At 37.5% G+C, this 12,630-nt stretch overlaps 2 long non-coding RNA genes across 3 annotated transcripts; both read left to right on the forward strand.

The window, feature by feature from the left end:
- Window positions 1–3,157: 3,157 nt before the first annotated feature.
- LOC110935946 lies at window positions 3,158–6,758 on the forward strand. 2 transcript variants are annotated; one of them, XR_004891669.1, is made up of 4 exons: window positions 3,158–3,551; window positions 3,885–4,582; window positions 5,533–5,682; window positions 5,799–6,758. It is a non-coding gene; the product is annotated as an uncharacterized LOC110935946 (long non-coding RNA). The 2 variants fall into 2 exon arrangements; XR_004891668.1 differs by having other exon boundaries at window positions 3,885–5,682; window positions 5,799–6,750.
- Window positions 6,759–9,042: 2,284 nt separating this feature from the next.
- Window positions 9,043–12,569, forward strand: LOC110935944. Its single transcript, XR_002589578.2, has 6 exons — window positions 9,043–9,327; window positions 10,242–10,726; window positions 10,879–11,004; window positions 11,094–11,167; window positions 11,284–11,353; window positions 12,520–12,569. It is a non-coding gene; the product is annotated as an uncharacterized LOC110935944 (long non-coding RNA).
- Window positions 12,570–12,630: the final 61 nt, after the last annotated feature.

Genomic DNA, 12,630 nt, shown 5'->3' on the forward strand with positions numbered 1-12,630 from the left:
GGTTGAGGGTAATGTCACCTTCAAAAGAATGGCCAACTATTATAACTAGATAATCTCTTAAAAAGTGCAAAAGTGCGGAAATCGTCAAAGGATACATTAAAGGCGAGTCGGATCCAAGTGATTCATCTTATCTATCTATTTTTATTTTATTTTTATTTTCAGCATTTTAGTTTTTATTTTTCATACTTAAAACCTTTTCTAAAAATTTTGATTTAATTAGACGTTGAGAATAAACCGGTACTAAAAGCTCTTCTGTCCTTGGACGACCTCGGTATCTTACCAACGCTATACTACGCTCACGATGGTTGCAAACAGATGATAAATGGTATACTCACCAGTAAGATGAACTCTCGTACATACCTTGATACGGGAATTTGTCGTGTGTGTATGAACATCAGTCAGTAAGTATAAATCATACCTTAACGTATCCCCTAACCGCGAGTACATCTGATAAGTTGAGCTTAAGTGGACAACAATATCGATAGTCGTTATAGGGTGCTTATCTTAATACTAACTAATTGAACAACAAGAGTGTTTTGACGTAACCATACACTGATATGATTCTTTTACCCTTGAAACTCACAAAAAGAATGTCGGCAAATATTTATTTATTGCTTTCCGTCTTTACATTTGAAATATTAAAAAATACCAAAAATATTTTATTTCTATTTTATTTTTTATTGCCCGATGTTGGATCTCGAGTCTTTACCCCCTGAAACTTGATCGAAACCAAAACAATTGCATCTCCATAAACGGTCGAACTTAACAAGTTTTGAAAGTTAAAATCTAAAATTGATCAAATTTTTAAACTTTCAAACTGTTGTTGGTCGGTAGTTGATTGAGAGTTGGTCACATGTGTGTCATTTGTTTATGCTAACTATATTCCAAGCAGTTGTTCTCATTACGCGTTTAAGTCTGTTGCGTGTGCAAATGCGGCATCCAAACCAGCTAAAGGCAAAGAGAACATTTTCCATGACAAGCTTCGGAATGAAGAAACGACATGAATGCAATCAAAGGATCAAGATAATCGAGTCGCAACCGTCCACTCATTTACACCACAAGGATCTAAAATTTGAAGATCAACGTCTCACGAGCAACGTTCAAGGGGGAGTTTGTTGATACACTCCCTGTTTGTGACACGTGAACACTTTGAAGATCCTACAGCGTGAAGAACGAACCATCACCAGCAACATCCAAGGGGGAGTTTGTTGATGCAGTTTTGTGTGGATGTGGCTCGGTTCGGTTTAAGACCGACGTCGCGACGTTCCTCTGTCGGTTTGACTTGGCATTTGCTATATTGGAAACAGAATGTCATGTGATATATTCTACACAAAACACATGCATGCATAACTTATATATATATATATATATATATATATATATATATATATATATATATATATATATATATATATATATATATTCATGAAGAATACAGTTCCTTGCAAGCATGTCCACGAATAACATAATTCATCCATTTAAAAACACCTCATAAAGAACCAACATTGACGAAGAATCATCATTGACGAAGAACATGGTTCTTCATGAGTTAGTTGTTCGCTGGATGTCCTTCAATGAAAGACTCATATCTTTCATGGGATGTAGTCTTTCGTGGGCCTTGTTTCTAGGCCCAGTGAATCTTTCGTTGGGTTGCAGATAGGGTTGGCTATAAAAGCAAACTCACAGAAACAGTTAGGGTTAGAGAACTAGAGCACACACCAGAGAGGTTTAGAGGGTTTCTTGTTAAACTTTGTAACTCTTATGGTTGAATACATTGAAGCTTTAAACGTTGAATCTTGTTATTGTGCTTACTCTCTCGCTCGGTTTATGTCACAACGAGGATTCCGCACTCGTTACGGGACCCGAAACAAGAAATAATCTAAGTCCGACGATCCGTATCGGGATCTACAGATAACCCTTAGGTTCCTAATCGGCCTCACAATCTCTGAAGGACTTCATATGAGACTAATGGATGTCGTCACCGCATACTTATACGGGACACTTGAAAATGACATCTACATGAAGATCCCTAAAGGATTAAAATTGCCTGAAGCATTAAAATTAACACCTCGATAAATGTGTTCTATAAAGTTCCAGAGATCTTTATATGGTCTCAAACAATCTGATCGTATGTTGTACAATCGACTTAGTGAATATCTCGAAAAAGAATGATACAAGTCTGATGTAATCAGTCCATGTGTCTTTATAAAAAGATCACTCTCAAATTTCACTATAATAGCAGTCTATGTTGATGATATCAACATCATCGGATCTCTTGAAGAGATAGAGAAAAATGCTCAGTTGTTAAAGAATGAATTTGAAATGAAAAATCTTGGTATGACGAAATTATGTATCAGACTACAATTTGAGTATCTGTGTAATGGCGCATTTGTCCATCAATCAAACTACATCCGGAAGATGTTAGTACGTTTCAATATGGACAATGCACATCCGTTTAGCGTGCATATGGTTGTCCGACCGCTAGATCCACACAAGGATCCTTATCGCCCTCAAGAAGAAGGCGAAGAAGTACTTGGTCCAGAAGTACCGTACTTAAGCGCGATCGGTGCCCTTATGTATCTCGCAAATAACGCAAGACCTGACATTGCATTTGCAGTTCATGTACTAGTGAGATACAGTTCGAATCCGTGAAAAATGGCCTACGGCCACACTTTTTCCAAAACCGGCATGCCACACATTTGAATAAATGTGTGGCTAAAAGTCATTTATAATATTTTAAAACACTTTTAGTCACACATTATATTATTAATGTGGCCATAGTATAGCAGGTCAAAACTTTTAGCCACGTTTTTCGAAAAAAATGTGACATTTACTAGCTAGTCTAGCCACAACTCGGAAAGTGTGGCCAAATGCGACCTAACGCCACAGTATTTGTATAATTTTTTTTAATTTATGTGACGAAAACACATCTTTGCTAGACTTTTAGTCACACTTTCAATAAAAAATGTGACAATTACTGGTCATAGTAGAAAAGTGTGGCCAAATGTTACTAAATGTCACAATTGATTTTTAATGATGTGGCTAAAAGATATTACATATCGCTACTTACGAATTTGTGTGACGAAAGAGTAGTGCTTTTTAGCCACCTATAAATTGTTACGTGTAGCTAAAAGTTATGAATGATCGTAAACGTGACTATAAGTACTCTATGATCACACTTTCATTACTTTGTGTGACCAGTCTTCAGTTACCCGCAAAATTCACCAAAAAAATTTCAATTCCCTGCTAATCTCCATCAAGCTCCATCCTTTTCACTGAGCTTACTCATCCCTCCGCTCCAGTGCCTACGTTTGCAACCAATAACTATCCCCTACATAATAGTCCTAATTTTGAAATCAAAAACCCTAGGTTTACAGAGGAAGACGATGTGAAAGTTTTGTATTTCTTTGAGACTGATTCAGGATAATTTCAGTTGCTAAGAATCTGAATACGGATACGATGGATTATGTAGATCTTACAACGATAAATCCTATAGAGAGAACGATATTGCATTACCAGCTGCTCTTTTGAGGTACACAGTTATTGTATAGGTATGTAATTAGGCATTTGTGTTTACGTCATTTTGTTTAAATTTTGTAGAATTGTCAGTAATTCATGTTGTATTCCTTTGTATAATTTGTTTCTGGGGTGCGGTCTATATAGCAGGTCTATTGATACATCTTGCCTCATATCATATTTTTGAGGATTCTGTCATGTATCAACAAATATATGGGTGGGGTAGTTAGAATATGGTAGATTGCGTTTAATTTTCGTTATAGTGTCGTACACCAATTTGATTTGATTTGGTAGATTCCAGTTCGGTTTTTGTTCAATTTAATTTTCGCATCTGGATCATACTGAATCCGAATCTGAATCTGTTACAGGATTCGCAATCGTTTCTAGATGACGGCTGGTGCTGAAATTGTTTGCAGTGAGGTGGTTCGTAAGGTGGAGACTATGGACAAGTGTGGTTCTGGTGTGAATGCAGTGGTGGTGTTGCTACTGTTGATTATAATGTCGGTGGTAATGGTAATTGTAATGGCAACGGCGATTCCGACTATGTGTATGTGAACAGGAGTGTCGTGGTGAGTTTGTGATGCAGGTGGTGTTAATGTTGATGGTGAAGTTGAGCAGTTTAAGAATGAAGGGGCGACTGTTGATCCGTTGGTGTTGGAGACTAATGGTGTTGTTCACAGGGCTATGAGTATAACAATAAGTGTTACAGAGGTAAGTGCGGTTAAAGACGATGTAAATGTTGAGAATGGATTCGTTGTTGATCCTCATGTGGTCCTGGTGAGTAATGGTATTGGTAAGAAACAAGTTGGTTAAGTATTTTTTTTAAATCTTTTATCCATGGTACCTTCTTTGATTATTTCTTGGTAACTATGAATTTCTTCTGGGATCCTTACACAATCCATTGCAGATCCGACTATAATCTTTGAATACTGTATTCTTTTGTGATGTTTTGATCTTCTGATTTTGTCTTCTTTGTTTAGAATTTAATTTTCTGATAACGTAGTTGTATAATACCCCAATTTTTGCTGCAACTTAGAGTGCTAGCTGGAGCATCGTTGGACTAAAGGTAAGTCTTGGTTACCCCAGTTCTTTTAGCAAACTGAAGATTTTCGTATTAATTTTCTTACAGTAATATTTTATTCGGACGTGAATGGTACAATTACTTTGAAGTTTGAAAATTAGGGCTCGATTTGGACCACAGTTGATATGATTTTATTTGTTTAAGTCTGCTGCAAATTTTGTAATCTATATATATACACATATCATGTTGTTCATTGATGATGTTTCTTGATCAGTTGACTTGACTGGCACTTAGAACTATATGTTTGTGATTGCCGATTAACTGAAAGTGACTAGTTATAGAAATCTTAAACTGCATGTATAGCTATGTTGTCAAAGACGCAAGGCGCAGGCATCGGCCTCGCCCGGAGCCTAGGTGCAAGGCGCAAAAAAAGCGTGGGCTTTTTTAAGAAAAGCGCACATAGAGAAAAAAAAATATAAAAAATATGTTATGCTTTGATAATAAATAAGATTCCACATATAAATTAGAAAAAAGTATTATATATGCCATTTAAGATCATGTAGCAAATAGTTTTGTACGCGTGAGGCAGTTTTGCACGCACTCGGTTTCGTTTTTAATGGTCATTTGTGTTGTTTTACCTTTTTCCATGCGCCTCAACAACGTTTTTTGCGCCTAGGCGCGCACTTTTTGCGCCTCAGCACCGTTTTTTCAAAAAAATCCCATTTTTGCGCCTAGGCTACCACCAGGCGCTATAGGTGCGCCTCGCTGCGCCCGGGCGCCTAGGCGCACGCTTTTTGCGCTTTTGACAACATAGATGTATAAGTTGCGGTTCGGTTGAGGTTTGGAACTGAATTGCCATGTGTACACCACTAGTCTGTATGATTGTTCAACTGCCATGTTTAAGTCCCTTTTTTGAACATATCAAAATTTATAACTCTGTTTGGCGTGTTATACAAACATTGGTTGTGGCTGCATCTATTTATTTTGTTTGGCAGGAACGGAATAACAGAATTTTTAAAGGTAAACAAAAGTATGCTCAGGTCCTTTGCCAACAAATTCAGGATATTGTTCGGTATAGATTGTTGGGTCTCTCTTTTAAATGGTCGCGCCATGTTACTTTCGTTACTCATGTTTGGAATTTCAAGGTTTGTGATGTGAAGTGATTCTTGTGTATTTGGTCATTTGATGGAAGTGCAAATTATAATCCGGGGTTTGGGTATGTCTGATAGAGCTGCAAATTATAACTTTTATTTCATTTCAGGTGGAAGCCTTTATTACAAAAGCCTTAGTGGCATAGTAGGTCAAGATGGTCGAGGCATAAAGTCTAAACTATCTTGGAGACAAAAAGGAAGCTATAAGGTGGAAATAAGGTTTTTAATGAAGAGATTAAGAGGATATGAAGTATGCAGAAGGATATATGGTTATATAGTGTGGTTGTGGCTGAAGGAAGATAGAAGGTTTACAAGAGAACTCAAGTTATGACTATGGGGTATGGGGCGTGGGTTGGGTACAAATCTCCAAGTCACCACCCCAGGTGGGCTTGGGTTTTAGCGTGGCCCCTTGGGCGGGGGTTTCAGCCCGGGCGTTGGGCGGGCCTAGCGGTCTTCCGTGGCCGGCTCTCATTGGCTGGGTTGGCTAGGCTATAGGTGTAGGATTTAAATTTTAAAAAACAACCGTTTGGCTTACCCCAACTACTATAAAACCCCCCATCGCCCTGTTCGAAATCTACCTAACGCTTTAATTAGGGGTTTTTTTATATGTCTAATTATGTTTTTTTTAGATTTGTAATCCTTTTTTTTTGTAGGATTTTGTAATTTTTAGAAAATTTTAATAATAATTTTAGGCTTTTTTTTAATTTTGTGTGTATTTTTATAATAATTTTAGGCTTTTTTTCAATTTTTTTATAATAATTGACACGTGGCCAACCCAAGCGAGCTAGCCACGCCCGCCATACCGACCCAACCCACACGTGACCAGCGGTGCCCCTCGAAGTCCACGTGTCAACTCTTGCCTCAAACCCCCACCCCACCATACCCCACAGTCTAAGATGTGTATGTACACCTAAAGCTCATCGAGATGCAGTTAAAGCAAGCAGCAACAGTTTAGCATTCCTAAGTGTCTAATATGTGTTCCCAGTTTAGCATTCTTTTTCTTTATCAATCTTTAGTAAGTTGTTTAAAGATATAAATGATTACTAACTAGTATACAATTGACGAATATTTATCTTTTTTTTTTAACAGCAAAAGAAGAGATTTCAAATACACAATTGACAAATATTTGTTATTTAGTCAATGTTTTTATCAATTTATTAGTGGGTAAAAATGTCTACATGGATCTACTTTCACAGCAGTTTTATTTGTCTTTTTGTGTTTTTTAGAAATTTGGGAAATACAATTAGAACACACTAAAGTAACAAAACTTTTACATTTGATATTATGAAACTAGTATTGAGCTCCCTCATGTTGCGGTGGAGGCAAACACCAATGTCACACTTTTGCCAGCGACCACCAACCCTGAAGTTGCGGCGTTTAAATGCGAAAAAATTAAACAGAAACGTAAAGCATATAAAAAATAACTACATCGATATAAGACCTGCGCGTTACGATGAACCTGTCAAACGGGAAAGCAAATAATTTGTACTTACGTGAATCTATGTTATTGTAATTTTTTAATTAGTTATACAAATTACAAACTAAATTTAATTTCTAAATGAATTTACTTTTGTAAAAATATTTTTTTTTAAACCAAGCATTAATTCCCAGACTCATACCCGGTTCCAATACTCAGTTATGCCGGAACCCGATCATACCCTACACGGGAACATATAGTATGGGCCGTGATGGATCACAATGGATATTAGTAGATCATACATGTCTTAATGGATTATCTTGGGCCTTAACGGATTACGGTGGACAATTGTAGATCATACATGTCTTAATGGACTATCATGGGCCTTAATGGGTCACAATGGACAATAGTAGACCATACATGTCTTAATGGACTATGTTGGGCCTTAATGGATTACCTTAGTGGATCACAATGAACAATATTAGATCATACATGTCCTAATGGACCATGTTGGGCCTAATGGATCACAATGGACAATAGTAAATTATACATGTCTTAATGAACCATGTTAGGCCTTAATGGATCACGATGGACGATAGTAGATCATACATGTCTTAATGTCTTAATGGATCATCTTAGGCCTTGATGAATTACAATAGACAAGGTAGATCATATATGTCTTAATGGGATAATTTTTTTTATAGATCACAATGAACAATAATAGATCATATATGTCTTAATGGACCATATTGGGCCTTAATGAATCATGACCGACATTGGTAGATCTTATATGTCTTAATGGACCATCTTTGTCTCCTATAACATCTCTAAAACATAGGCATCACCTTCTCCCTGGAAACCCAAGCCACCCTCTTCGTCACCAGAAAACCAAATCCCCCTAACCATCGTATTCCTCAAAAGGTTACAAAACTGTAACTATCATCTGTCTTAAATTGCAAAAGCTCACTGGATATTCCAATCGGAACCCTAGTCGCTAAGGCTGGCAACAGCTAGGTCTTTTAAACCGACAACCCCTCTTATATGTTCAATGGTTCTTTCTCTGGTGTTGTGGTGGTGGTCTTTTGCCCCAATTTCACCAATTCATCTAAATCTGAATTGGGTTTAATAGATGTGGTTGCTAGATGGTGGTAACAGCTGATGCAGGTGATCAATGGTGGTCTACAGTGGAGGTTGGTTGGGGGTTAAGGGCGGAAGGGGGGGGGGGGGGTGGCAGGGTGGTGACGGTGGTGGGGATGGTAGTGGGGTTAAAGGGTTTTTTTAATTAAATAGTTTAGTGGGTTTCTTAAAGACGGGCATTGTGGGGGTGTGGGTGGCGGAGGTGGGTGTCGGTGGTGGATGTGGGTGGAGGTAGTGAAGTGGGTGCCGGTGGTGAAGGAATGTGAAGGTGGGTGGCGGAAGTGGGTGATGGCGGTGTGTGGTTCACGGATTTGGTGGAGGAGGGTGAAGGTGGTAGCAGTGGAAGGTGGTGATGGCTGCCATTGTTGGAGGTGGAGGAGTAACCGGTGGTTGTGGTTTTAGAGAGAGAGTGTGTGTGAGATATAAGAGAGAGAGAAAGGGCTGTAAGTGTATATTTATATATTAAATATAGTTTAAAAGGGTAAAATGTCTGTAATAAAAGAATGGATCAAAATGGCATCTGGAAAGATTTAAATTGAAAATTCCCAAAATACCCCTGGTTAAAAATGAGGTTTTTGGACGAAGTTAGGGTATGTGATCAAAATGGCAACAAAAGAGAAAAGTTAGAGACCCAGAGACGAAAAAAAAATTATTTAGACTAAAATAACAAATTTGGACAAATCTCAACGACTAAAAGGGCAATTTACTTTTAAAAGTATAAAAAATACTTTTCCTCCTAAAATTTTCATCCCTAAAATTTCCCTCCAACCCAATCTGGCTCCCAATTTGAACTCCCCCAAAAATTTTCTAAAAAACAACAGCAAACATATCAAAGCCCTAGTTTCCAGTTTCAGACCAGTGGTTTCCAACTCTTCGACCACCATCGTTCCCCCGCCCCCCGGTTGCCTCTCTCACCTTTGTCAGATTATACAATGAAGTCCCTAAATACGACAAAGGAAGAATAATAGGAGTCCGTGACCGAGTCAATGAGATCTTCTTCGGTAAATCATACAACCCATGAACGTTGCTCATTTGCTGTTGTTTTCAAGAATTACTCCAATTAACCTGATTTTGCAACGATTGCAGTGAGTACAATTAGATCATTAACTTGATTTTCTGTTGTATTGTTGTATTAGAGGGTTTGTAGAAACTATGGTCAGAAGATGGCTGTTGAATATTTAGAGCTCTTAATGCTGCTAAATTAGATAAGGTCATAATTTATATGATATTTAATTGATTTGTGTTTAAATCTTGTGTTATAGTTTGAACGTTAACAAACTTTTTTTTTGTATATTGATGTTTGTGGTTGAAAGCTAGATTTGCATGATGAACACCACCTTGATAACCTTGTGGTCTAGAGCAGGTAACCTTATGAGTCTAGAGTAGGTGATGGCTTCAATAATGCAATAGAGAAATTGAAACTTGTATTGAGTTTTCTGCAGCTAACCTTGTGCAGGTATGGTATTTGTTTAACTTCAGTTAATGATATGAAGTTCTCAAGTTTAATGTTAATTCTTGCTGCATCTAGATTATTAGAATATTCAAGGTTATGCTTTTTTGTGATGAATTAACTCAAACATGCTATTTTACTATGTAAAGGTTCTATTAATTGCCTTATGTTGGGTGTTAATACTATTTACTTCATGTATAAGTATAATCTATAATACTATATAAAGTAAAATGGCATGGTACAGAAGTTGACGCAAAGACGATCCGGTAAACCCATACTACAGTAAACCCATACTTCAATGGCTTACAGAATCGAAAGAAACCGCACTTGAAAAGTGGGAATGTATTTTATTCCGTGAACTGCAGCAGAAGCCGAAAAAGTTATTAGGCAGTGGAAGCGGACAGAAATTACCGCAACTTAGAGCCCGTTGTTTTTAGTATTCGCTTTTGTTGTTATTAATGTTTTCTGTTATTGTCAGGTTCAAACTTTCAGACTTTCAAACTTTTAGTTCATTTCTTGTTTTTACGTCGGTTTGTTTTATTTTTATAGATATATCGAGGCGTTAAACTGGCCACTGGGGTCTGGGGATACGAGTTTGATATAAGTTGCATGGGTGACGATGCCACAGCTAAGAAGTGGAGCAAGGAGATCAAAACGGTTAGTTAATCTCCAGCCTGCTACTCATCCGATTGACCAAACGGAAAACGTCACCGCACCAACGAGAACCAGAAGGAAGACGGGTGGTGGAAGGGGACGAGGTGATGCTGCAGGTGTAAGAAAAGGGCTCGTGGCGGCAACGATAGGTAGAACAGTAGTGGCTGGCGGTAGAGGCAGAGGTGTTAGATTGATTGATTTGGACCTGGAACCACTGTGTGAAGTTGTTCCTGAACTTGTAGCTCGTGGAGTTGGTGAGCCTGTGTTTAATAGAATCGACGAGGTTGCAGATAAAGATATAGCAATGGACGGTGGAAGTGGTGATAAAGTTATCGGAGTTGAAGAAGATGGAAACACACCTGCCGTGCCTGCCTGAAAGGGTAAATACGCATTTTTTCTTCAACTTTTGGATAATCAGAAGCAGAATTTGTACAAACATTAAAAACTGATTCTTTTGATTTGAAGCCACAATAATCAGATAACCATTTAGCATATTTATTGTAAATTAACATGTGCTGATGGGTCAATGCAGGTACAAGTAGGTAACTCTCCTATATATAAGACCGATAGAAAGTTGGGTAAGGGTGGTTTAGGACAAGTTTATGTTGGTCGGAGGGTAAGCAGCGGAACCGAAAGAACAGGGCCCGATGCGTTTGAGGTATGTTAAAACAATAATAGAAGTTTTTCATATCCATTGCTCGTTCATATCATCAACAATTTGGATCCTCTTGAGATTCTATTTTTTAGGTAGCATTAAAGTTTGAGCATCGTAGTAGTAAGGGTTGCAACTATGGTCCTCCATACGAGTGGCAAGTTTACAGGTATTTAATAATCTGTTTATTTTAGCATATTTAGAGGAATATAGTAATCTCGAATATGAGGTTATGAACCTCAAGTTTCAACATTATGATCTAATTATAGATTTCCGTTACCACAGTTCGTTGAATGGTTGTTACTGGGTTCCGTGGGTTCACTACAAGGGACAGCAAGGCGATTTTTACATTCTGGTGAGTTTCGGCTTTTGACTTTGACATCATCAACCACTCAGTTTGTAGTTGAATAATTTGTATTTATAATTTTTTATGGTTTTATATGGTCAAATAGTGGGTCTTGAGTCATGGTTAGACTTACTGAGTTGTAGGAGTAATGGTTATAGTTGGTTTCCTTCATTTACGTAGCTAAATGTGTGTATATATGTATGGTTTCGCAATGATAAAAGTGTGGGTATTCAAGCAGTAACATAAGTTTCCTGTTCATGAGTTTGTTTTGAGTGTAATTGAAGCTTGAAACCCAACAAGATAAGTTGTGTAAAGGGATAAATGTGTTCGGGTGTTGGCGAACCTAACTCATCCCAACACAGGTTTGCATGTTTTGCTCTTTTCCAAGTGACGTATTGTTGACTCCGCTGCAACGCGTGGGTTTCCCACTAGTATACTACTAAAGCAAGTTTATTTAATATTTTACTCATAATCTAATATAGGGGTGTAAACGAGCCGAGCCGAGCCGAGCCCGAGCTCAACTAGGCTCGAGCTTGAGCTCGTGCTCGGCTTGTAGGTAATTTTTAAAGCTCGGTCTTGGCTCGGGCTTGACTCGTTTATTATTTTATTAACTACTTTATATTATATATAACTATTGATATTTATAATTTAAGTATATGTTTAATATATTAATAAAACATTATATGATCGTTTAGGCTCGGTTCGGCTAGAGCTCGATAAGTGAAGCTCAAGCTGGTTTACTAAACGGGCTTGTTTCTAGGCTTGTGCTCGGGCTTGTTTAAGCTCGGCTCATTTGCACCTTTAATCTAATCTTATAAAAATAAATATTAAAATCACCATTTTGTTTACATGGTGATCTGGATGTTGCTAAACAGATACCAAACTGCCACAAGTCTAAGTAGCTTCTAGAATCAACTATGCAAGTTTCTGCGTAGACTTTTCCATATGCTTGCATATATCATTGAGATATAGCGTGTGATTAATTTGATTCTGTGATGTATCACATGCTTTGATAACTGCCAATGAACTCAATTGATAGTTGTTATATATATATTTTTTACATTTTAAGTGTGTTTTTTTAAATACCATTACATGATGAGTGTTGGAGATAATTTTTGAGCCCACACCTAATTGCATTTGTAGTTTTAAGTAACGATTTTCATTACTTGTTTCAGTGACTTCCCTTGACCAAATGTACAGTTCTAGTATGAAGTTTCTCCAGGCAAGTTTTCCATTCCTCTACTTGACCAAATGTCTAGTTCTGGAAAGTATGTTACAACATGAGG

Source organism: Helianthus annuus, chromosome 4 (genome assembly GCF_002127325.2).
Source record: "Helianthus annuus cultivar XRQ/B chromosome 4, HanXRQr2.0-SUNRISE, whole genome shotgun sequence".
In the NCBI taxonomy this organism is placed as follows: Eukaryota; Viridiplantae; Streptophyta; class Magnoliopsida; order Asterales; family Asteraceae; genus Helianthus; species Helianthus annuus.